The 27498-nt window shown below is 34.3% G+C and overlaps 1 protein-coding gene across 3 annotated transcripts in view; it reads right to left on the minus strand.

Moving 5' to 3' along the window:
- The window catches only part of LOC113505864 (axoneme-associated protein mst101(2)-like), a 149910-nt gene that overhangs the window by 71264 nt on the left and 51148 nt on the right, over positions 1 to 27498 (minus strand). The window contains exon 1 of one of the 3 annotated variants that reach the window (XM_026888708.1): positions 23694 to 23752. The exons of the other annotated variants lie outside the window; for them this stretch is intronic. The gene's annotated coding sequence lies outside the window, so the exon portion shown is untranslated. Of the gene's footprint in view, positions 1 to 23693; positions 23753 to 27498 lie in introns of those variants that run through there. 3 annotated transcript variants of the gene reach the window in all.

The raw sequence follows: 27498 nt of genomic DNA on the forward strand, positions 1-27498 counted from the left end.
GATCTCTATATGGATTTCACGACTATCGCAAAAAACACTCTATTCAAACAGGTGAAATACTACGTTACTGATAATTCAATGAAAAAAAATCAAACCTCAGACATTATTAGATTTCCCGACTCCTGGCTATACGCGCTAGTCGCCTTACCAACTAAGCTATCAAGGTAAGTGACCAAAACTTTGAATTTGTTGTTTGCATTTGACACGACTCATGGCGGTCGTGTATATTAGATATAGAAGACATTTACCCTAGTTACACTTTCCATAAAATAACAAAACCTCAACAACTAAAAACTGCAAGCTCATTGTTCGGATTCCCCTTTATTAAAGCTTATATATTGATAAGTTTCACCGCCATTGGCCGCACAAATGAATTAAACCGAAGCTGAATTTATAGATGTGTTCATAATTACAGCATTACTAGCCCATATATAATGCAATAGGAAACATTACCTGACTTAAAGACATCTAATACATATTCAGTGTCTATTGATGCATAAACTTTCCGCTAATCATTCACCTACATATCCAAACATTCTGTAATTGTAGCACTATTGGAAACACGAAAGTTATTGAACACGAAAACTTGGTTTTTTTGTACCTTCTGTTGAGAAAACCTCAAGTCAGGTTAACTATTTTTACTTGACTTAAATAGGTTATATTTGTCCGAGGATTTACTATTTCAAACCTGCATTTTAACTTTATATCAGTCAAAATATTATGACTGATATAAATGCTAATGGTAAGTATATACGTGTAGCTAGTAAAATTTCAATATACAACTTTTGTCCCCACAAACAAAAAGTTGCATCTAAACGTGGAACAACCATGACAGCGCATAACATAAACTAAATATAATAATAAAACTAATTTCTTACATAACTCTTACATAACATATCAATAGTAAATATTGGAGTTATCGTACCGTCTAAGGTTTTCACCGCGCGTTTCCGGTGGGCGCGACACTTTCGTTCATATTGTTATTCAACGGCCGGCCCGCGCTGGACTTTCTTGGAACCATGCATGTAGGCGTCTCCACGCTCAATGGAATAAGTACCCGGTACTAAGGTACAGTCGTCTATTGACGGCACGTGAGATAAAATGCAGAGCTCGGACCTTTTTTATTGTTATTTTTACTTATTGTGTTGTAGTCAAGTGTATACGTAAGTTATGTATGTATGAAGATGTTTACCTCTTTCATGTTTATTTATTGCATAATATGCTGGCTATTCAAAAGTAACTGAATGATTAATATTTCTTAGGTAGAAATGCTTTTTCAATCTTGGAATGAAACTAAAAAGGTGACAGCAATATTAGAAATTTAAAAGAAGACAAGCGAAGTAACAAGTTAAGCTTAGAATAACTGCGTTTGCTTAATGGAAGCTGTTAATAAAGCAAAACGGTTACAACACCATAAAGATACCAAGTTATGGAATAGTTTTCATTCCATTTGAGCATCTAAATATATCTGTTATATTTGCGAGCGGATCAGCGGCGGAAACCTCGTGTGTGCAAGGAAACCAAAATACCCAAGTTATTTTGAAATAAACTAAGACATAGATACTAACATTATAAGTGGAAAAGATACTTTGTCTGTAGATTGCGTTTTAGAGATGATCTTGTTATCGATTTAAATTTAATTTAGTTAGGGGATCAGATCATAAGCTATGGGTAGTTTGAACTTGAAAGAAGACTATATGAAAATTTATATCACGAGAAGCAAAACCCACGCATGTTGTGCCACGGGAGCCTCTCACAAGAAATCAGTGTATGTGCCTAACTTAATCAAACTCGATTACCATTTTTATCTATCAGACCGCACGCACGCAACTCAACGCATAATCTATCAAATCCTACGAAGTAAGACAAGGTGATAACTAATTGCCAACAAAAGTAATTTGCCTTTCAATCACGTACGCATTCTTAAAGAGCCGCCAACACATGATTTTGTCACGACTTGTTTAATTACACTACGCTTCGACGAAATAGGTGGACTTAGCTTAAATTGTGAAGCAATAGACTGGAAAAAATACTTCTTGGATACGAGCTATCGGTGTCTATTGGTGACGATCGTGACACTCTAAGTGGGGCCGCCTCGTTGCCTCACTGATAGACTTGCTAGAATATATTTTCTAATTGATGTTATCGATTACAGTTAATTCGATTAATTAATCGTCTTGTTGGGTAAGGTATTGAATAGGCGATATGAAGCTGTAATCGGTCGCAACGCAACATAGTCTTCCGTGCAGTTAAGACACTGAACGGATTAAGACAAAATTTGGTACACAGAAAGTTTATAACCAGCATTAACACATAGAACAGATAGATAGATTTTCATTCCGTTTTTATGTTCCCAGACCCGCTCGTGGGCCCGCGTTCAACAGCTGGTATGATATCACAGTTCCCTCAATTCAACAAATCAATCGTCTGCCATCGTCTCCAATGCAAATACAATGTCCATTCAAATTCACTTACCCATTAAGTCTTAATGCACCTCTCCGTTTGGTATGAAGTAGCAATTGTCTAAACCAACCCACGTTACTGGGAGCAGACTATCGTGACGTCATCGATAACTGTTTATATTTCTTCGTATCATACAAAGTCAATTGATTTGCAAGTGAACGGAATAAATGACTGAATTTGCATTAGAACACTGTTAAAGTAAGTACGATTCCACGCTGACGTGAGAATCATATGTTAAGTACTCTTTTAGAATTCATACTAGATAGTTTTGATTACAATCAAGTCTTAAATAAAGGCTTTGACATGACTGGGAACACACACTTTAATATACATACATCGGACAATAGAATCTTTAGCAGACCCAGCAATTCTCGATTATTGTCATGCTCTTTAACGTTGAGGAATATTTAAGATAGTCTTCAGAAACCAAATAATAAACGAAGTTGTTTTTTTTATTGTGTCTTAAAAAGGGCCTATAAACACGCTGAGATGTAAGGAAATTGAAAGTTTAGGAAATTGTTGTCTTGATTTTGCAGTCCTTGAAAGTTTATAGTTATCCAATATACTTAACGGGATGATGTAGCAAAACTTTGTGATGATAAATTGAAGTGAATACATTAGACTGACCGTTTTAGTTAAACTGTTAGTACACTTAAATTAATGACTTGAATATTGACAGCACACCTATCTAGTTGCGTAATATAAGAACATACATAACTCAAGAAAAATATTTTATTTTTTTAACTTTTGTCTGTCGCTGTATTTGCTTGTATTTGTCAAAGTAGAACATAGAAAATCATCATTGGCCTAGCCTTTTCCCAACTATGTTGGGGTCGGCTACCAGTCCAACCGGTTTCAGCTATGTACCAGTGTTCTACAAGGAGCGACTGTCTATCTGACCTCCTCAACCCAGTTACCTGGGCAACACGATACCCCTTGGTTAGACTGGTTGTCAGACTTTTCAAGCTTCTGACTAGCTGTAACGACTGTCAAAGATGAAGGAATAGCAGCCGGGACCCACAATTTGACGTGCCTTCCGAAACACGAATCCGAAGAAAATAGAAAATCTATAGGTAGACATATTTCTGGTACCTACTGCAATTGCTTTCGGAATACTGTTTAATATTTATACAATTACTTTACAAATATTTTGGTATTTAATATAATATATTATTTAACGCTGTTATAAATATATTTTGTTGTTTACAAATTATAAGACAAAGAATAGCTTCATTTTAAATATGCGCTGATAGTGCTAAAGTGTGGTTGTCATTTCTAAACAAAACAGTTTTAGCAACTTTACGCAAAACCACAAGTCGTCTGTTTAAATACAACAACAAGTCACTCTATATACCTACCTATGTAAGTGGGTCAAAATAAATAATAAAGGTTCATATTGCGACATTTTAAATTATGATGATTCGATACTAGTAGTAAAAATGGGGTACCTAAGCAGGGTGTGCTAAACTCGGTGTGCATTCATAAAAAATACATTATTATCAACAGGCAACAGTATTAATCCTACTACAGGGATAAAGCCTCCCTTTACACCTTCCATCCATCTCTCAATGGCCAGTTTTGTACGAATAATTTAAGTTTTTTGCCATTTAGGTTGGATAAGGGATGAAAAAGCCAATACGGAACTTTCGCCTTATTGAGACTGACGATGTCTAAGTGGAATTCCCGTGACTAAAACCTTTTTCGTCTGATATGTGAAGAAAAAAGACGATAAAAAGCGTAACATTGCTTAACTTATAACAGTAGAGGAAGTTACGATGGCGAGAAACACGAACCAAGAATTTCGGAGCAACACAGTCTGACAATTCAGCACTGAATATAAAGATTGGATAAGACTTGATCACATTACACCTTACTTTGGTTAATTTTGCTTTCATGTCCCCAAATTGGCGAATGTACGAATCATTTCTTCACGAATTTGTTGCATATTTTGTGCATTTATATCACATTTCAAACATCACATTTGTTAATTAAAAATGTTTTAGACTGCAATTATAGAAATGTGAAACATCAAAATAAATATTTTACCATTCCAAAGTACTTCACAAGAATTCCTCAGAGAATGGAACTACGACTAGTCAAGTGCGAGACAGACTGACAGACTAACATTATCATGATTATATTAATTTTTTAAACTAAAATCACTAGTATCAATGACTATATAATATAAATTGCTAGAAATAAAATTACATAACACAATCAAGACAGATCATTTAATTAAACAAGTAAGTGTGGCTATCAACGAAAATTGGTAAGCATTACAGTAATGATATATTGTGGTTGAAAATATTGTTAAATATGAAAGAGAAAGTGAGTGAAGGGCTAGAAGATAAAATGCACTGATAAATGAACTAGACCACGTACCCTGTACTCCTAAAGTAGTGGGAAAGAGTTTATGAGAGCGAGACAGCGCTATAGATTTTGATATCTCCGTCTCTTTTCAACACCGATACAGGTTCTCTTGTAAGATCTCATAACACAGGTATAGATCAAGGAAGTAAAATATAGATGATCACTGATATAAGCTCGAGATAAAGTGAGGAAAGGATGGCTATTGAAGCAGATTGCTTTATTATTAAGGAAGTTATATTTGCCGTAATTATAGTATTCATAACACGGAAAAAAAGTAAAATTAAATAAGAATTGATGCACGTAATATGGTCATTTGATCGTTTTCATATAGCACGTTACTTTCCATGGATGCCAAGTAAAATTAGTATGGAAGATTTGCACGTTTTTAGAAAATGTATTTCTATTTAAAAACAAAATAAATAAATAAAGCAAGGCGTATCAATCAAATCTCGAAAATCCCTAAACTATTTCAATGCATTTGTTATTTTTTTATTTTTCGTCTAATTTCTTTCGACATTCTGGCTAAAGTTGCCCAGACACAATAATCCAGTGTATGATAAACAGAATGTGAAGTAACATTAGATCCTGATTGAGTAATAATTCTTAACTGAATAACGTTAACCTTTCCACAGTAAAAACACTTCATAACGATACATCCTTCAGTTCGTAGAAGTGAGTGTTTGCTTTAACAAGTGAACCTTATGACTTATGACTTTCTATTCACTCGACACTTGAATATGATTTAAAAAACGGCTCGCACACTGAGGAAGTTAATCCTTGTGTCGAGGGGAGTTTCATAAACATTCAAGTCACATGCACAAAGGCATCCAGACTCAGCACAAGGATTTCTGGGTAGACAAACGCTTGTCTCACGCAGGGATCGAAGCTACGACACGTCGCGCACAGAGTTTTCTTGGCGACCTCAATCACTGGGCTATCCGTGCAGTCGAAGTTACCTTAAATACTTATGAAGTAAAATCCGTTCAATATTTGTTTGTAACCATTTGTTGGTTGGTCATTTCGATAGCCTTAAACGTTGTGATTCAATAGGTCATCGTTTAGTCACCTGATTTTATTATTAATGTGCTGTGAAATGCATATCAGTCGTAGTTTGCATAAACATTAACTTGACTAAGAATTTACATGTTATTTAAAGAACTTGATATAAATGGAGCATATTTTGATTAACTATTATTCATTAGCATACTTTTAAAGCCACAAAGATGAAGCTAATGATAATATACGTAATATAATTTCCTAAAATGAAACCATGTATCAAAGCGCCTCTGTATCTAAAGACGTCAAGTTGAGTAACAAGTCAATAAGACTTCCCACTAAACCTTCTTTACCGATAGAAAATAAGCATGTTAGCAATGAAATTCACACCTCACTAGAACAGCACTAGTTCTGCGATGATACTTTCATATTAACACCTCACTTACATTCGGTCTCACACCTTAGCAACTTACGCAACGTTATGAAACATCGTACTGTTCCCAATTACCTGAAACAAAATGATAACGTTAGTCAGTACATAGTGATTACGTAAACGTTGTAAAGTATTTGGTTTTCATGGATACACGTATTTTGTATTGGTGTTGTAATTTTTGATCTTATTTGAATGACTGCTCAGGTAGAATCATAATCTGAAGATACCACATATATTCGAGAGCTCTAAAAAGAGAACTATCGTTGTTGTGGAAAAGAGAGGCCGCTACGCACAGTATATCTATACATATAATAAAATTGTAGAAAAGTGAAAACTGTACATTGAATATTTAAAAAAAAGAATAATTGCAGGGTGGTCTACGAACGATTCTGATGCCGAAAATATGATTTTTAGAATTTTTGTCTGTTTGTCTGTTTGTCTGTTTGTCTGTATGTATGTCCGGAAAGATCTCGGAAAGTACTGGATAGATTTGATTCAAATTTTCAGAGAATATCAACAAGAGGTCCGGTCAACATACTTTTTACTTATTATCTCGCTTTTCGTTACAGGGGGTGAGCAGGAGCCTTTTATATCTATAAACAAATATCAAATTATCTCATAAACTACTAAATATATTTCGTTAAAATTTTGCATGAACCTTATCGTAGACATGATACAACAAATGTACAAAAACCATAACGCTACTCTGCAAGGGGGCATGAGCAATAAAGTTTTAAATATTTGGACTCACCCGTAACATCGTTTAATACAATTATGAGGTGTATTTTCGCCCCATTGAGTAGTAAGCAGCACGGTCATCAATTTACACAAAAAAACATCACGCTATTTATCTTAAGACTTTTGGCAGAGCAATAATAGGATTTTTCGAAAATAAATCATTTTCACAAAATTAGTCATTTTATTCTCTTTCAAGTCTGATATAGGCCTACCGCGTCTATTTCACAAGTAAAATAAAAGAAACATAAACTAATACGTTTTTTTTATGCAATTGTTACCGTAATCGGTAAATTTTTGAAAGAAAGGAACTTAAATTATTTTTATTTTTATTGATGAACTAACTCAAGTTCAAATGTGGAATGCCGTAATATGATTTTGTATTTATTTACGATAGGTGTATATACCTATGTCTTCAAGATCAAAACATTCGTAGTGACACTCAACCCAAAGTTGCATGTAGTTCACATTGATCTCATCTATAAATATGCAACAATAAATTACTGAACGTCATAGTTAATTATTACCTTGGTTCATCTGTAACAACTAGCAACAAAAATATAAACTTTCAAACAAAAAAAAAGCCTTTCAAACAATGAAATAATGTTTTCTTAAATTTGCAACATTACATAGGCCAAAAGTACTTCGGATAAAAAAGCCCAGAAAACTTGCATAAAACTGCATAACAGGTAAGCAATGTGAAAGATCTGTACGACCAAAGCTATCAATGAATAAGAGCGTACGCTAGACGGTTTTTGACATTATGTATCTATTGATAGAACAATGTCTACTGAAACCTGGGATTTTTCAATATTTTAATGATTTGATCGGTCTACATCCGCCATTATACAGACCACACACGTGGTCCTTCCAAAAATCCTTTAACAATTTGTTGTAATCTCTATTTATTTAAAATTTTCTTCTTTCGTAGCCTGATAAAAACAGGGGAAGGAACGAGACTGAATGAGTTTCTGAGATCCCAAAGCTAAGCCGACGAGGATTAGGAACATATTTTTGGAAATTTCCCCAATAAGACCGATAATAGCGTGTAACTATCACCACTTACATCCGTCATACAATGTCTGGAAAATTCATTTTGGCTGTTGGTATCGACAGCGTAACCTCATAACCAACCTCATGTAGTCTTTATTTAAGTTTCATTCATGCAGTAGGGATGACGGTAGGTATTTTACTTCAATGATCGTCAGGTAGGTTAACGAATAAAATACGTAATTTTTCTTTGTAAATTGGTACAGTAAATAGAACTCATGCGCATGAAGTCATTTTTATGTTCATATTTTGCTTTGTTGTAACATCACAAATTACACATATCCTATAATTTAGATTTTTGTCATTGTCAATTTAAAAAACGTGTGTCTGATAGTTTTTTTATGATCACACTATTTATTTATCAGCAATTTAAAGGCAAATCGTGATCAAAACATGTTTACCAACTTTTTTATTTTGAAAATACTCCAAATGTTTGTGAGGAAGATCAGTTTTAATATTAAGAGGACAATCAAATACAACGTGTTTCAAGAAACCGTTTATCTGGGCGCAATTTTGCAAAATCTTATATCTTATGACACTATGTAAAATCCATAGTTACCGAGCCCGACTCTCACTTCACCAGCTCCGTCCACAAAAATAATTTGACATCTTCTTTATATCGTCAGAAAACATCGTGTGTGAAAATAACAACTGTCTGGCTATCACTGTTCCTGAGAAATAGCCAGGTGACAGACAGACGAACGGACACCGGGGCCTCAGTAATATGGTTCTGGTTTACCTCTTTGGTTACAGTACAGTAATTTTATGATGCCTCATAATCACTGTCATAATCCGTCTAACAATTTCAGGTGTAGGCCGGCCCAAGAACAGACGTGCTCGAAAATCATAACCCACCCAATTAGAAAATGGCAAACCCTCGAAAGTAAAACATTTTTAGCAGAAGTGCTAAGACTGAGTTATACCTTCTGTTATTTTTTCCTACTTGCATCCCCCCCATTTTTAAACAGCTCGATTTGTCAAACATGTCTAAACGAACACTTGCACATAATTCACGTTTAAATTAAAATAGTTCAATTTCTTCGGAAGCTATGATGTCACAGACAGACAAGCAGGCAGATATGTCAAGTTATAAACCCCTCTTTTTAGAATTAAATAAGAAAAAGTCATTAAAACAGCTGTGAAATATTTGACACCAGGATAGTATCGTAAACGATGAAATGTGTTTGATTCAAACATTTGATAGTCTTTGGGCCGCTCAAGATTCCTTATAATTTAGAAATAAAAAAAGCAAGTTGAAAATGTAAAAAAAAGGGTTTCATTTTCAATATTGCATTACATTTTTGCGATGATCGTTATCATTGAACTTCATAGTTTTTCACATCTTGAAAATCACGCAGACAAAGTCGCGGGCAACAGCTAGTAAATAAATAAATGCGGACAACATCACATAAATTGTTCTGAACCCAAAGTAAGTTGCTAAAGCACTTGTGTTATGGAATTCAGATACAACGAAGGTACCACAAACACCCAGACCCGAGACAATGTAGAAATGTGAATTTTTACATTGACCCGACCGGGGATCGAACCCGGGACCTCAGAGCTAGCGACACCTTGAAACCGGTGCATACGCTACTCGACCACGGGAGTCGTCACGTGGGTAGTATCTCGCTTCAGCAATAGAAAGAATCGGGTTCAAACACTCATGGAATTCGGAAATGTTTAGAATTGATTCAACATGTTACAATACACAAGGAAAGTGTACCAACGAAATAACTACAACCTTTTTCGTCAAGTTTGTTGCACATCGATAGAATAGAAACAAACAGCGAATTATGTAATGAATGCAATCATATGATGCTACGACTACTAACAGCTTTCATAATCCATAGACGCAAAGAATCAAACCTGCATCGATGACAAATCAAAACGCTGACCATTCGATCATTGTGCTAATACAATACAACCACCTTTCGAGTACACACAATACATATTCAAATGGTGATGGTACAAGTGATACGAGGCAAGCGATTTGTCCTAATGAGGCTTATGAAAGGCAAAACTATATTGAAGTGGGTACTTCATAAGTCATGTGATAATGCCATCAAGAATAGGAATAAACTACTATTTGCCCATCAAATAGTAGTTTTTCAGGGATCCATACAAAAAGGGTAGGACGGTACCCTGTTACTGAGGCTCTACTGTCTGTCGGTCTGCCCTGTACCCAGGCTGTATCTCATGAACCGTAATTGCTAGACAGTCAAAATTTTCACAGATCTTGTATTTTTGTTGCATGCCTTCTTACTTAAGATCGAGGTCAAAAAACGTTCATACGGTCTTAAATATGTTTGGTGACAAATAAATTTCTGGGTACCCCACCTTTAATTTATTTGTCACAAAATCGGTTTAGTTATCTTAAATCTATTTGTACGGAACAATCAGTGTCGCCAGCCCGCCTTACCCGATTTAAAGGTATGTGGTCATGAACCCAATAAAAGTCACAAGTAACATATCCAATGTCTTAGACTATTAGTATCGGACTTTGTATAGCTAGCCTCGTTATAACTTATACCGTTCTGTGACACCATCAAGCATATTGACAGATGAATCATTGGAATATGTAAACGGTACCGTAAATATTGTTGCGTCATTTCTAATTATAATAGACGAGTAACTACAAGTTGAATCCACTTAAACTTGAATAGACTTCTAAATAAATAATTGATCATCAATTATATTCCAAAAACGATTTTCAATTGTTACAATCAAGACATGTGACTTTCCAGACCTATTTAATAAGCTGCGCATTTGACTATAAGTCCTACTTCCAATTACATAATATTAGAAACACGCAAGTTTGTTAGTTTATTCCTCTCTCACGCAAAAACCACAGAACGGATTTAGACGAAACTTGGTGCACAGATAGTTTATAACCAGGATCAACACAAGAGTGGTTTTCATCCAAATTGTATGTACCCGTAGTATAAAGTATGCCCGAGGGCAACAGGCCTACATAATATCATTCTACTAGTTCATGCGGTGTATTAACAATAACACATGTACACATAGTCGAGTGTCGCAAGAGATAAAGCTCGCACCTTAAGAGGCAACCCAGATACATAGGTGAACGACTTGAGTAATAAATCTCAGACATAGTTGCATGCATAACATATCATTTAAGTAATAGAAGTCAAATGCAGTCTACACATTCACCTATAATCCGTATAATTTAGTGACTAATTGCCGCTTAGATTGGACTCAATAACGATTAATGGTTTCGCAGAATGAAAAATGATGTTTAAGGATTTCTAAATAGTGATTTGTCTAGTTTAACGTCCAAACATATTAGTGCAATAGTACTAGTAATAGACAGTTATATCGATAACATAATAAAATAAAATACAAAAACACACAAGCGACTTTAAATAAACTATGTGTCACACTTGATGAAATTTTTACGGGATCAACTGATAGCTATTTCACGTAAAATCAAAAGGAATCAACAAAACGAAGTTCTGAGGTAACAAAAAAATACAGACGAATTTAGGACATCCTTCTATTTAAAGTCGGTTGATAAATTGTATATTCTGCTCAGCTATCTCACTAACGTACACAAACATGTCATTTCTCATAGCAGATGAATAGAATCTATTCAGAATTCCTCTCCACGCATCGACGATCACGACCAGATCCCTAACAATGGGTAGTAGACGCTACCGACCTCGCCAACGAACCTTGACCGACTACAAACAACGGGAGATAAAAACATGAAAGCAACACAAATGATCCTATCCTTTAAAATATCGCTGTAATTATAGGTCCTATAGTAACGCTAATAAAGAGCACAACTGTGTGCACGAATTACACAACATCGTCAACTTGTGAGTACCGTACGCTTTTGTGCCACATTTTTTCCATTTCGACTATTAGTGTGTGATTGACTGCGGTGTAAGTTATAAAAGTAATTGATTTCTTTCTCGAAGAAATGGGAGCTTCCCACGGTGGCCGTCATGCGAGGACACCCACTTGCGGTTGCTGCTGTGTGTAAAATCTCAGGTTCTCGAAGCAAAAAACAAATTCCAGACAATGTTCTCAGTTACTTTTATAAAGGAAAGAATACATCGATGTAATATGTATAAATACGGAAAGTGTACGCAAAGAAAACTAAAGTCTTAAACAAACAATATTCCTGTGTAAATGGAAAAATATAGTCAACTCTTTTAATGCTAAAATCTTGACAACGAATTCTTTAATTAATATTTGTTCCGTTTAAATAATACTACGTAATTTATGTTTAGTTCCGACTTATTTAACATACAGATAACACATGAGACAAATACGGCACGCCACCTGCGTCGTAGATCTCTCCAACACATGATATCTGGTGAATGAATATAAATTAGCTGTAGTATTAATGCAATGATACTTTAATAATTTGCAAAACCCATCAATGGAACTTGGCACAAGATCATAAAACAGAATTCAAAAAGACAGCGTCAACGATTTCACATCGCACACAATCGAAATTGAATTAATTTCTAACCAATCAATATTGTTAATATTCCACGGATGTCGAGCGGACACAAAAGGTAATCTAATAACATAGTTTGACCATACGGAACATAACATTACTGTTGTCTATCGCATATTTAATATAACAATGCATGTGGGACAGGCACCGCTTTCATCGCCAGTGGCGCACGACTCAGCATCACCATTCTTGGAGCATTCTGGTGCAACGGGACGCTTTCCAATTTTTGATATGGAGACTATTAAATTGTTAAATGAACTAAGGCATTCAATTATAAACACAGTATAGTTGTTAGGTTTCTCCTTCCACACTGAGACATATTTATGCCAAACGTGACCTATAGTTACTTAAATACCGTGAGTTATTCTCATAGAACTGAAACCCTTATATGGACAAAGATGATGCTGCAAGATATTATCATCACACGACCTTTGATGCACGGTTACCAGAAATCTATATCACAGAAATAAAGTTTGTCCCAAACACAGTGCCCTGGGGGAGCCCGTGTTAATCTCATGACATGATCAGGCAGCACACCCACCGCGCTACAGGCCTGATCATATCGGCCTCTAGGATGTAATGCTCCTTGCTAATTTAGCTTAACTTTAATCTTTATAGTCCTCAGCCACCAGTCTCTATGTTTGGGTCTGTCTGTTGCGTGACTGAGATCGAATATATCGCGTTATATAGGCTTATTTTGTTGTAGAATCTACTTTAACGAGGCTGTTAAACGTCGGCCTTAATGTAGATTTAGGTATCTTTGTTAAAGTGAAAATTCAGTGTGGGACGAAATGTTTCCATAAAGTTTCATTAGTTTCTACCACGAAAATGCTTAGCATCTACTTTCTAGTCCTATGATACTGTTGAAGCAACTTTAAATACACCATTCTAATAAAATACATTGTATGGTACTGACACTACAAGAGAGTACAACTGGGGTCAAGTCGAATAAATATAGAATTTCATGCAAACGATAGATTAATGGAATGGTGCATTTCAAAATTGAAAATGAATAATCAATTAAATAGCGTCACAACAGACATTCAAGTGGTTCTGTTCAATTATTGGTTAAAGGTTACACGAGTACGGGATGCGCACGATTGCAATTAGAATGCGTATTGCTCAAGATGTTCATGAAACTTGTGGATTATGTAGATTTAATAGACGCTATTTTTAGGTCAGAAAAATAACATTCCCTTTCAATGCAACCGTTGACTGTTAAAGTAAGTGACCATTGAAGTGAGTGAAGATTATGTAAATATATTTAAATAAGTAATAATTTAATAAATATGCTTAACATTTGTAACTTTTCAACTGATTAATCTGACATGATGACCTTTCTAAATATAATTACGACTACCAACATCATACGAGACATTCCTCATGATTGATTTCACACAACATTTTTAAATGACAAAAGTTTAAGCAGGTACTTTGGTTAATTAATTCAGAGTTTCGGCTGGGATCTCATGATTCATTTGGAAACAATACACACATCATAAATCGCGATCCTCGGTCCTCTCTCGCCTACACTGCATTGTTTGGCTTCACAATAAAGAATTCTAATCTTGACTCTATGATTGAAATGTGTTTGTACATAATAGAAGGAGGGGCAAGATTCTTGGGTATTTTCATAGATTCTAAGAAATGACTGAAATGAATGTTAAAATAAATGATTATCATGTCGTGATATGCTATTAAATTCTCACCCTAAAACAAAAACCCCTGCTAAATATAGTTCACAATTAAACAGCTAATATCTTACAATATCATCAAAAGCCATCAAACAACCATTACCAACAGGTACTCTTTATCAATATAATTCCATCTGGCTACCTCACTTAACTGGCATATAAAACATCCTCTAAAGGGACCCGTACTCGAACGGTTCCCGTAAATATGTCTTAGGTAATTGCCAACATTTAATAACATAAAGTGACTGGTAATATTTATTATAGATGATATCAAGTTACCGTATAAGTGCAGGCGCTTATAAGGAGACCGGATCGGAGTCATCGCGGCTGCTAGCGTTTAATTATGTTGTATAACGATTTATCGCACTTTTTGTCGCATTCAAATGTAGACAACACGGTTTTTAGGAGGCTTCGTGTTACGATGTGTTTGTTAGGTTCGCTCTTTTACTTGGTCCATGGATGAAATAGTTTGGAGAAGTAACACCTAATACACCTATATCAAATCTTAACAGAATGAAACAGATTTCGGCAGATTTGGTATCACAAAATTGAGAAATACGAATACGTGTATTAAAAGTACTAGCTGTTGCCCGCGACTTTGTCTGCGTGATTTTCAAGATGTGAAAAACTATGAAGTTCAATGATAACGATCATCGCAAAAATGTAATGCAATATTGAAAATGAAACCCTTTTTTTTACATTTTCAACTTGCTTTTTTTATTTCTAAATTATAAGGAATCTTGAGCGGCCCAAAGACTATCAAATGTTTGAATCAAACACATTTCATCGTTTACGATACTATCCTGGTGTCAAATATTTCACAGCTGTTTTAATGACTTTTTCTTATTTAATTCTAAAAAGAGGGGTTTATAACTTGACATATCTGCCTGCTTGTCTGTCTGTGACATCATAGCTTCCGAAGAAATTGAACTATTTTAATTTAAACGTGAATTATGTGCAAGTGTTCGTTTAGACATGTTTGACAAATCGAGCTGTTTAAAAATGGGGGGGATGCAAGTAGGAAAAAATAACAGAAGGTATAACTCAGTCTTAGCACTTCTGCTAAAAATGTTTTACTTTCGAGGGTTTTCCATTTTCTAATTGGGTGGGTTATGATTTTCGAGCACGTCTGTTCTTGGGCCGGCCTACACCTGAAATTGTTAGACGGATTATGACAGTGATTATGAGGCATCATAAAATTACTGTACTGTAACCAAAGAGGTAAACCAGAACCATATTACTGAGGCCCCGGTGTCCGTTCGTCTGTCTGTCACCTGGCTATTTCTCAGGAACAGTGATAGCCAGACAGTTGTTATTTTCACACACGATGTTTTCTGACGATATAAAGAAGATGTCAAATTATTTTTGTGGACGGAGCTGGTGAAGTGAGAGTCGGGCTCGGTAACTATGGATTTTACATAGTGTCATAAGATATAAGATTTTGCAAAATTGCGCCCAGATAAACGGTTTCTTGAAACACGTTGTATTTGATTGTCCTCTTAATATTAAAACTGATCTTCCTCACAAACATTTGGAGTATTTTCAAAATAAAAAAGTTGGTAAACATGTTTTGATCACGATTTGCCTTTAAATTGCTGATAAATAAATAGTGTGATCATAAAAAAACTATCAGACACACGTTTTTTAAATTGACAATGACAAAAATCTAAATTATAGGATATGTGTAATTTGTGATGTTACAACAAAGCAAAATATGAACATAAAAATGACTTCATGCGCATGAGTTCTATTTACTGTACCAATTTACAAAGAAAAATTACGTATTTTATTCGTTAACCTACCTGACGATCATTGAAGTAAAATACCTACCGTCATCCCTACTGCATGAATGAAACTTAAATAAAGACTACATGAGGTTGGTTATGAGGTTACGCTGTCGATACCAACAGCCAAAATGAATTTTCCAGACATTGTATGACGGATGTAAGTGGTGATAGTTACACGCTATTATCGGTCTTATTGGGGAAATTTCCAAAAATATGTTCCTAATCCTCGTCGGCTTAGCTTTGGGATCTCAGAAACTCATTCAGTCTCGTTCCTTCCCCTGTTTTTATCAGGCTACGAAAGAAGAAAATTTTAAATAAATAGAGATTACAACAAATTGTTAAAGGATTTTTGGAAGGACCACGTGTGTGGTCTGTATAATGGCGGATGTAGACCGATCAAATCATTAAAATATTGAAAAATCCCAGGTTTCAGTAGACATTGTTCTATCAATAGATACATAATGTCAAAAACCGTCTAGCGTACGCTCTTATTCATTGATAGCTTTGGTCGTACAGATCTTTCACATTGCTTACCTGTTATGCAGTTTTATGCAAGTTTTCTGGGCTTTTTTATCCGAAGTACTTTTGGCCTATGTAATGTTGCAAATTTAAGAAAACATTATTTCATTGTTTGAAAGGCTTTTTTTTTGTTTGAAAGTTTATATTTTTGTTGCTAGTTGTTACAGATGAACCAAGGTAATAATTAACTATGACGTTCAGTAATTTATTGTTGCATATTTATAGATGAGATCAATGTGAACTACATGCAACTTTGGGTTGAGTGTCACTACGAATGTTTTGATCTTGAAGACATAGGTATATACACCTATCGTAAATAAATACAAAATCATATTACGGCATTCCACATTTGAACTTGAGTTAGTTCATCAATAAAAATAAAAATAATTTAAGTTCCTTTCTTTCAAAAATTTACCGATTACGGTAACAATTGCATAAAAAAAACGTATTAGTTTATGTTTCTTTTATTTTACTTGTGAAATAGACGCGGTAGGCCTATATCAGACTTGAAAGAGAATAAAATGACTAATTTTGTGAAAATGATTTATTTTCGAAAAATCCTATTATTGCTCTGCCAAAAGTCTTAAGATAAATAGCGTGATGTTTTTTTGTGTAAATTGATGACCGTGCTGCTTACTACTCAATGGGGCGAAAATACACCTCATAATTGTATTAAACGATGTTACGGGTGAGTCCAAATATTTAAAACTTTATTGCTCATGCCCCCTTGCAGAGTAGCGTTATGGTTTTTGTACATTTGTTGTATCATGTCTACGATAAGGTTCATGCAAAATTTTAACGAAATATATTTAGTAGTTTATGAGATAATTTGATATTTGTTTATAGATATAAAAGGCTCCTGCTCACCCCCTGTAACGAAAAGCGAGATAATAAGTAAAAAGTATGTTGACCGGACCTCTTGTTGATATTCTCTGAAAATTTGAATCAAATCTATCCAGTACTTTCCGAGATCTTTCCGGACATACATACAGACAAACAGACAAACAGACAAACAGACAAAAATTCTAAAAATCATATTTTCGGCATCAGAATCGTTCGTAGACCACCCTGCAATTATTCTTTTTTTTAAATATTCAATGTACAGTTTTCACTTTTCTACAATTTTATTATATGTTTAGATAAGTGCTACTGTACTATAAACTAACATGCGCGTGAATAATGGAATTGTATGAAATACTCAAGAGTAATGATTCTCCCATTGCTTGACCTTAAGACGTCAAGTTTATAGACATTGCACAAGTAGTACATTTTAAATTAATAAACTTAAACTTTTTATTATAACGCTAATCTTTGTTTTAAAATGTAGGTTTACCTAGACGTTTCTTAAACTTTCGCATGTCAAGATCATACAACATTATTTACGAAAATTCTCATCTTTTTGTTTTTTCAATTCAGTTAACTTTTGATTAAATTGCACCAGCGTTATTCTCATGCAGATTTTGAGCAATTTGTTTTGTCATCTGTAATATCGCATGGAATAATTATCTTTTAGTGGGGAAATCCTTACGTCTTCTTTGCTTGCATAAGTGCAAGTAAATAGGAGACAATAGGCTTAGTTACCGCGATACCCACACCGCATGCGTCACCATGGAAACGGGTCAAGACCGCCGACGTGCACTGTAATTTTGCATATACCGTGAAGAACAGGTACGTGGGTAGAAAAATAATTAGAATAAATAACAATTAAGTTACTTAAACAGCCATAAACACTAATGAAGCAAGTATGTGACGAAATGCTTAGTGAAGAAGCAAATTCTGATTCCTAAAGTTAGGTTTATAGCTCATTCATCTCGTAGTCTTAAACACTACTTCTATTGTAATATCTCCTCAAAAATATAGTTTTACGGGCAAGTTACAAAAAAGAGTATATTCCTTTTAAATATGAAAAAATAGAGTGTTCCATTTCCCTAATATATTTTTAGAAAAAGAAACTAAATTGAAATTATAACGAGTGACAAACCTACTCAAAAACTCTTGGCATACCCGCGCCAATCTAATAAGCAATCTGGTCTCAGACAGTTTAATCATACCGTACCATTTAAGAATTAGACCGCAAAAAACAGTTTATCTTAAACTACATGTGGAAGTTCGTTAGTCACCAAATGATCGCAAATTTAACGGAGTTAACGCTATAATATTATACAGTCAGGCAGGTAATCGCCGATCGAATTGATTTGCCATTTCTCATAGATGGCTCCGTTTAGTCTGCAGGTGTACAGATAATGCAGGAGAAATTTTCTTCAGTAGAACAACGGGCTTTGCATCTATTTTGTGTAGCTCTTCATCTATACATATAATAAAATTGTAGAAAAGTGAAAACTGTACATTGAATATTTAAAAAAAAGAATAATTGCAGGGTGGTCTACGAACGATTCTGATGCCGAAAATATGATTTTTAGAATTTTTGTCTGTTTGTCTGTTTGTCTGTTTGTCTGTATGTATGTCCGGAAAGATCTCGGAAAGTACTGGATAGATTTGATTCAAATTTTCAGAGAATATCAACAAGAGGTCCGGTCAACATACTTTTTACTTATTATCTCGCTTTTCGTTACAGGGGGTGAGCAGGAGCCTTTTATATCTATAAACAAATATCAAATTATCTCATAAACTACTAAATATATTTCGTTAAAATTTTGCATGAACCTTATCGTAGACATGATACAACAAATGTACAAAAACCATAACGCTACTCTGCAAGGGGGCATGAGCAATAAAGTTTTAAATATTTGGACTCACCCGTAACATCGTTTAATACAATTATGAGGTGTATTTTCGCCCCATTGAGTAGTAAGCAGCACGGTCATCAATTTACACAAAAAAACATCACGCTATTTATCTTAAGACTTTTGGCAGAGCAATAATAGGATTTTTCGAAAATAAATCATTTTCACAAAATTAGTCATTTTATTCTCTTTCAAGTCTGATATAGGCCTACCGCGTCTATTTCACAAGTAAAATAAAAGAAACATAAACTAATACGTTTTTTTTATGCAATTGTTACCGTAATCGGTAAATTTTTGAAAGAAAGGAACTTAAATTATTTTTATTTTTATTGATGAACTAACTCAAGTTCAAATGTGGAATGCCGTAATATGATTTTGTATTTATTTACGATAGGTGTATATACCTATGTCTTCAAGATCAAAACATTCGTAGTGACACTCAACCCAAAGTTGCATGTAGTTCACATTGATCTCATCTATAAATATGCAACAATAAATTACTGAACGTCATAGTTAATTATTACCTTGGTTCATCTGTAACAACTAGCAACAAAAATATAAACTTTCAAACAAAAAAAAAGCCTTTCAAACAATGAAATAATGTTTTCTTAAATTTGCAACATTACATAGGCCAAAAGTACTTCGGATAAAAAAGCCCAGAAAACTTGCATAAAACTGCATAACAGGTAAGCAATGTGAAAGATCTGTACGACCAAAGCTATCAATGAATAAGAGCGTACGCTAGACGGTTTTTGACATTATGTATCTATTGATAGAACAATGTCTACTGAAACCTGGGATTTTTCAATATTTTAATGATTTGATCGGTCTACATCCGCCATTATACAGACCACACACGTGGTCCTTCCAAAAATCCTTTAACAATTTGTTGTAATCTCTATTTATTTAAAATTTTCTTCTTTCGTAGCCTGATAAAAACAGGGGAAGGAACGAGACTGAATGAGTTTCTGAGATCCCAAAGCTAAGCCGACGAGGATTAGGAACATATTTTTGGAAATTTCCCCAATAAGACCGATAATAGCGTGTAACTATCACCACTTACATCCGTCATACAATGTCTGGAAAATTCATTTTGGCTGTTGGTATCGACAGCGTAACCTCATAACCAACCTCATGTAGTCTTTATTTAAGTTTCATTCATGCAGTAGGGATGACGGTAGGTATTTTACTTCAATGATCGTCAGGTAGGTTAACGAATAAAATACGTAATTTTTCTTTGTAAATTGGTACAGTAAATAGAACTCATGCGCATGAAGTCATTTTTATGTTCATATTTTGCTTTGTTGTAACATCACAAATTACACATATCCTATAATTTAGATTTTTGTCATTGTCAATTTAAAAAACGTGTGTCTGATAGTTTTTTTATGATCACACTATTTATTTATCAGCAATTTAAAGGCAAATCGTGATCAAAACATGTTTACCAACTTTTTTATTTTGAAAATACTCCAAATGTTTGTGAGGAAGATCAGTTTTAATATTAAGAGGACAATCAAATACAACGTGTTTCAAGAAACCGTTTATCTGGGCGCAATTTTGCAAAATCTTATATCTTATGACACTATGTAAAATCCATAGTTACCGAGCCCGACTCTCACTTCACCAGCTCCGTCCACAAAAATAATTTGACATCTTCTTTATATCGTCAGAAAACATCGTGTGTGAAAATAACAACTGTCTGGCTATCACTGTTCCTGAGAAATAGCCAGGTGACAGACAGACGAACGGACACCGGGGCCTCAGTAATATGGTTCTGGTTTACCTCTTTGGTTACAGTACAGTAATTTTATGATGCCTCATAATCACTGTCATAATCCGTCTAACAATTTCAGGTGTAGGCCGGCCCAAGAACAGACGTGCTCGAAAATCATAACCCACCCAATTAGAAAATGGAAAACCCTCGAAAGTAAAACATTTTTAGCAGAAGTGCTAAGACTGAGTTATACCTTCTGTTATTTTTTCCTACTTGCATCCCCCCCATTTTTAAACAGCTCGATTTGTCAAACATGTCTAAACGAACACTTGCACATAATTCACGTTTAAATTAAAATAGTTCAATTTCTTCGGAAGCTATGATGTCACAGACAGACAAGCAGGCAGATATGTCAAGTTATAAACCCCTCTTTTTAGAATTAAATAAGAAAAAGTCATTAAAACAGCTGTGAAATATTTGACACCAGGATAGTATCGTAAACGATGAAATGTGTTTGATTCAAACATTTGATAGTCTTTGGGCCGCTCAAGATTCCTTATAATTTAGAAATAAAAAAAGCAAGTTGAAAATGTAAAAAAAAGGGTTTCATTTTCAATATTGCATTACATTTTTGCGATGATCGTTATCATTGAACTTCATAGTTTTTCACATCTTGAAAATCACGCAGACAAAGTCGCGGGCAACAGCTAGTTTGCAATATTTCTAAGAGTTGATAATAAACCAACCTGTTAGCAAGTGGTTTCTCTATGTGAAGAATTTGTATCCGTCAAGGTATTTAAAACCTAGAATGAAATCTCAGGAATTTTAAATGCCAAACCTAATTTTCATTTCTGTACCACAGACTGAAAGGCAAACAAGATATATAATATCCATAAAATGAAAATAAATATATGTCACCTAGCAAATCAGCTCATATTGTGTTAACTAATCTTGTTAATTGTTAAGAAAAATAAATCTCTTCGAATCAATTATGATCATCGGTTTTGGTCGACACGTCTTTTCATGTCAATATTGTCGAAGTCATCCTTTCATAACTAATCAACATAAAAAAAACATAATTTATTAATTACCACCAAATATCTGTCTGCCAACAACTTTAGTGTGTCTACCCCACGCTAAGAGCGACATTACACGCCATCAGACACAATAGGACCTAATAACTATTTTAATTAACGAACCCCACCCTTCGTAATGAACAGTTATGTTTCGGGTTTGTTTTGTTTCGTTAAACAAATGAACTCCGAAGCCTTGACATTCTTAATTAAGTTACAAGGAACATTATTAATTGAGCTTGCTGTTTTTAAAAGTGTGTTATTGTCGATGTATGGAGTATGTTGCTATAACTAATATTTGGTTGTTTTTTTTCGTTTGAAGTAAGTTTAGAACAACTCAGTTCTTTGGTGATTTTTTGACCAATTTAAGAAATTTTAACTGTATTTTTTATATCACGTCTTTCGAATACATATCATTTTGTTGACCCATCATCAAAAGTTGTCATTATATTTTTTCAATTATTTCATTTTTTTTTACGTGCATCAACTCTAATGTACAAAAGATTATTATTTTATGATAGTGAAGTAACAATGGTATATTATATCAATTAAGACATTACACTCCGGATCAAAGTTCGCGTCTTAATAGCTGGTTACAAATGCACGATAAAATAATTAACATTGAGAGGTGAACCATGAGTACCTAACCATAAGTTATACGAATATAATGAGAATCATAATATAACTGTAATTATGTAAATAATTTATTTATTTAAGAAAATAAAAAAGACATTCTAATTGGCATACCCTTATTATGTATAACAACGTCCTAAGGTCACAGATTAACAAATAGTCTTCAACTTTTCTTTTTCAGTACCCATTTGTATGAGCGTTGTCGCCATTTTAGAAGCGAGATAGTGCACTACTTCGTCTCTCTCGCACAACGGCAAATATCCTGCTCTTAAAGCTCACAATATGACAATTTCGTATCCGTTTTCAACAGAAAGCTATCAGTATTTGTCAAAACAAAAATAAGAGTACAGACAATTATAGCCACTTAAATAACATTCATTACGCAAATGTTGTGAAGGTGAAACATAATCTGTATGTAAACATTGCAACAAGTAAACATAACATTGTAATCACAAAATAAGACATCTGATAAGTACACAATTTGAGCGTCATTTTCACGTTGAGATCATAATAACCTTATTTAGACGTCATCCATTAGAAACACGCAACGATTACAGTTTCATTATATTCAATACTCTGTTATTATTTATATGCTCTTTGTAAGGCTTGTAATCGGATGTAATTGGGATTAGAAGAAGTCTGTATGATTGAACTCAAATTAAAAAGGTTGGTTTATCAATTGGACCTCTTTCAGGCTCTTTCGAAACGTTTTTAAACATTTTTATGTCTTGGTAGAGCTTAAGTTTGTCTCTGAATAAGGATGAAGAAAAAAAGTGTCCATATTAATGCTCACTCTGTTATGTAATAGATTTAGTTTAGAATCATAATTTATAATTCTAAACAAAATTTACACTTAATCAAAAGTTAAGAATAATCATAAAAATGTGGTAAAATCAAAGTGCTAAATACGGAAAAACAATGCAGAGCACTTTAGCACGCATTCAAAAAACAATTAAACGTAAAAAGTAATAATTTTAAAAGCCCACTCACCTTAAGTTATTTGCTCAGCGTTACCGCAATGCATTTTTACGAAAAATTGCTCTCACCTGGAACAAGAAAAGGGACATTTTGTAACAAATTATTTACATTATAACACACAATTAAGATAATTATCATAACCAGCCACTTAAGTTCTATTATATCATTTGCTGCATTCGGGCACATGGTTGGAGGCGTTATTATGTCATAGCATGTAAGCTGTGTACAAATTATGTTTGTTTATTTTCGTTTCTGTCTGCCGGCCATCGTTTCATTGGACATAGAAACGTATAAAAGTAAAAGTGACTCAATTAACTATGTGTCATCTGTCAAAAACAGAAGAGCCTAAACAGGTTTCTAGAAATGTCAGTTACACAATTCTAAATAATAAGCCAGCGAAGATTAGTTTTTTAAACTTTTAAATCGATTTCCTATAGGTAGATGTCACTTTTCCGTACTTAGCCTCAATCTGTCAAAAAATGCAAAATGGCGCGCGTGTTGACAGGTAGCCGCGCAATTATGTATATTCTGTATAATTAGGTTTCGGTCCGTTTGTCCGTTCGTCTAATTGTGGTGCACACGTGAAACTTTCGTAACGTTCTGCTTTAATTGGCAAACTTTTTTTCGGTTCGTTAGTAACATTACTGCAATTCGCGGTTGAATTGTTAAAGAAAATGCCGCGCGTTTTTACAAATTTCGAATTGTGCAATTTATATGTTTGTGATTTAATCGCAGCTGTATTCATTTGAAATGGAAAAGGAAATAACGAAACTACGTCATTTACTTCGAACACAAATTTCTTCAACTTCTAAGACGACCACAATGTTACTTATCTAATGTCTCTGATGGTTCAGTAGAAGAAACGTAAAACTTTTCTAATATATTCCTCATATACACTAATTAAAAAATCCCAACTAACTTCTCTAAATAGTGAAGACTTAACTACATCTACCACATCAAAAGCATTTTCAATCACAACATTCATACGAGAAATCGCGAATTAATCACGCAAGCGACTTTATAAAGTCGCGTACACAATGCGACTAAAATAACACGTCAAAGAATACCCGTCCATCTGTTGTATAAGAGTGACGGAGCAATAATCAATCAAAATCGAACTTTCACAGGTTCCTCAATAATGAGCGGATAACATGTGCGATAGTAATAAAACGAATGCTAGGATTGTATCACACACGCTCAAAACGTTGCGTATACCATGATGAGGCAAATGCAAGGAAAATTCATCAGGTGTTCAATCACTCGCACGCCAACGACAAAACGTGTGCAAATTATGATATTGAATTTAAAAAAATCGAAAACAAAAGAAAGTTGTAATCTCTTTTTTTTATTAACATGTGTAGATTAATATCACAGCTGGCTGGTTTTATCGTCGTTAAATTAGCAGCATATCTATTATTCATCCTTGTACACAACTGTAGCTTGGACTTTGCTAATGTTTCGCCTCTTACCATATAATGAGTTCTATAATAACGGCGCCCATCAATCAAAGAAAATTAATATAACATTCTCGTGTTATTACCACGATAGTATAATGACAAATATATCAGTATAAAATGTATAGTAGAAAAGAAAGCCAGTACCTTTCTCAGCGCGCCCTAACAAGTGCGGTATCAAACAAAAACTCATTTGACCGAATAAGTATCGCTTTGACTTGTGTTATCAGTTCGACTGATAGCTATCGTGGTTACTTTCACTGATGCGAGCCTTAACCCTTGCGCGGCGACTTTCCTTGCACCTCATGTCAGCGAACTCTGGTATTCTTGTTTACTATATCAATGACTATTTTTGGTTGATTTATATGACTGCGATTAAGTGATAGGTGTAGTTTACTCGCGATTTGTTGATCAATGACAGTAAATAATTCAAGTCGGTTAATTGTCTTTTCTCAGTTGTCTTGAGCTGTCATCGTAAAATTGAAGAAAAATCTACGGATTTTTGCAATCATAATCGCTTATACTTATTATGTCTGTATGTATGTACGACCGGCTACTTATGTCTCTCTGAAAATTCTTAAGCCAAGACCCAAGAATCTAGAGTGTTTTAAATGTTTATATGATTCTTTATACGATTCAGAAAACTAAAATGTTGAAGCAAAGTCACTTCACGTGCTCGAAGCAAACAAGGCTAATAAAAACGTAGTGACTGTCAAAATAGCTTACAGATACATTTAATACACACCTACAAAGATATAACGTCAACGTTTACAGCGGACGACATCTCGTTGGTCTAACTAGATCGGAACTGATGGCGACATTAAATCAACGGAAAACCATAATTTATTGTTGGAAATTCTTAAAAGGAAATTGCTCTGTAAACCAGAGAACTCACTGAGCGACTTTGTTTCGTAGTCGTGACGATGCTTAAACATAAAGATTTTAAAATTGCAAGTACATTATATGTAAGTAAAAGTGTAATTTAATAGCAAAGATATACCTTAACGGTGGACTAAAAAAATGTTGGTATGAACCAAAGGAAAAAAAATAAATAATAACAAATAAATATTTAGATTTTGACATAACCAAACTTTAACAATTATAAAACAACCGTCTAAAACTGCTTAAATTAAAACCAAAGATAGCTTAATTGCTAATTATAAACATTAACAAAATTCTGTCCGCACGAATTACCTCAGAGAAATTCTCTAGCCTACGTAATCAGTCGCTAATGGGATCTCGATCCGCAGTGACTATAAATACTGCACTAGTTAGAAACACGACTTTGCTTGCTCTTATTAATTTCCTGCACCCATGCTAGCCAACGCCCTGAGACGCAAAAACTTCAACAGCTTTAGAAAGGAATAATTTTTGGACGTATACCCGACCTACTCAGCTATTACTATGGGTAAAACGGTCAACTAGTTTTTGGCTTCTGTGATAAATGATTTGGTATAAATTGTGACCTTATAAAGGGAAAATTATCACAGGAACTTAACCAAAACTAACAAACTTTACTAAATACCTTTACTTAATAAAGCTGTTTGTATACGGAACAAGGTTAGCTTCAGCATCCGAGGAGCTTAGCCTCCAACAATTTGTATGGACGAACCTCTGTAAGTTATTATGATGATAGTGGCGATGGGTGTTGATTATAGCTAATAATTACTTTATGGTAATAACTTTCGTGAGATGGAATTATAAGCTCTCCGACTCCGGTTAGGTCCGAAACTAGTCGGTCATACTCGAAAAATAGACGTGAGTGAACTGTTGTTAGCTTTACTCAGTTTAACATCAGATAATATACAGATAGGTACATCAAATGTAATGAATATCATTGTGTAAAGCTTAATATTTTAAACATTGTGCAAAGAGCCCTTTTCCTATCAACGTTCAAACATCAAGTTGCAACATTAAATCTACAAAATGTTACGCAAAAGTGCGTTAAAATAATACCTTTTTCGTGGAACCCGACACTTTAATACCGATGTTGTAAAACACGCCTTTATTTAAAATGTCAACAAGTCGACACCTGTCAGGTGTTATAATTTTATTAGCTTTTAACTATGAAGTTGGTGTCTACTTAGAAAACCAGTAAACAATGTCTAATAAATAAGATAGGATACTGATAATAGTCTTGCGTTTGGCAATTAGAAATCGTCGTTACAACTATTATAAAACTTGAAAAGGTTGAAAAACAAAATGGCTTAGAAAACATGATCAAACGTTTTTAGGCTGTAGGTCAATGTTGTATCCGTAGTCTAGTCTAGACTGCGCTTTACGAACCGATCGTTATCATTTCTTCTGCCCCACATTGAGATGCAGCGCCGCGATATCATACTATTTTTTTATTGAACAGTCGC

Source organism: Trichoplusia ni, chromosome 27 (assembly GCF_003590095.1).
Source record: "Trichoplusia ni isolate ovarian cell line Hi5 chromosome 27, tn1, whole genome shotgun sequence".
In the NCBI taxonomy this organism is placed as follows: domain Eukaryota; kingdom Metazoa; phylum Arthropoda; class Insecta; order Lepidoptera; family Noctuidae; genus Trichoplusia; species Trichoplusia ni.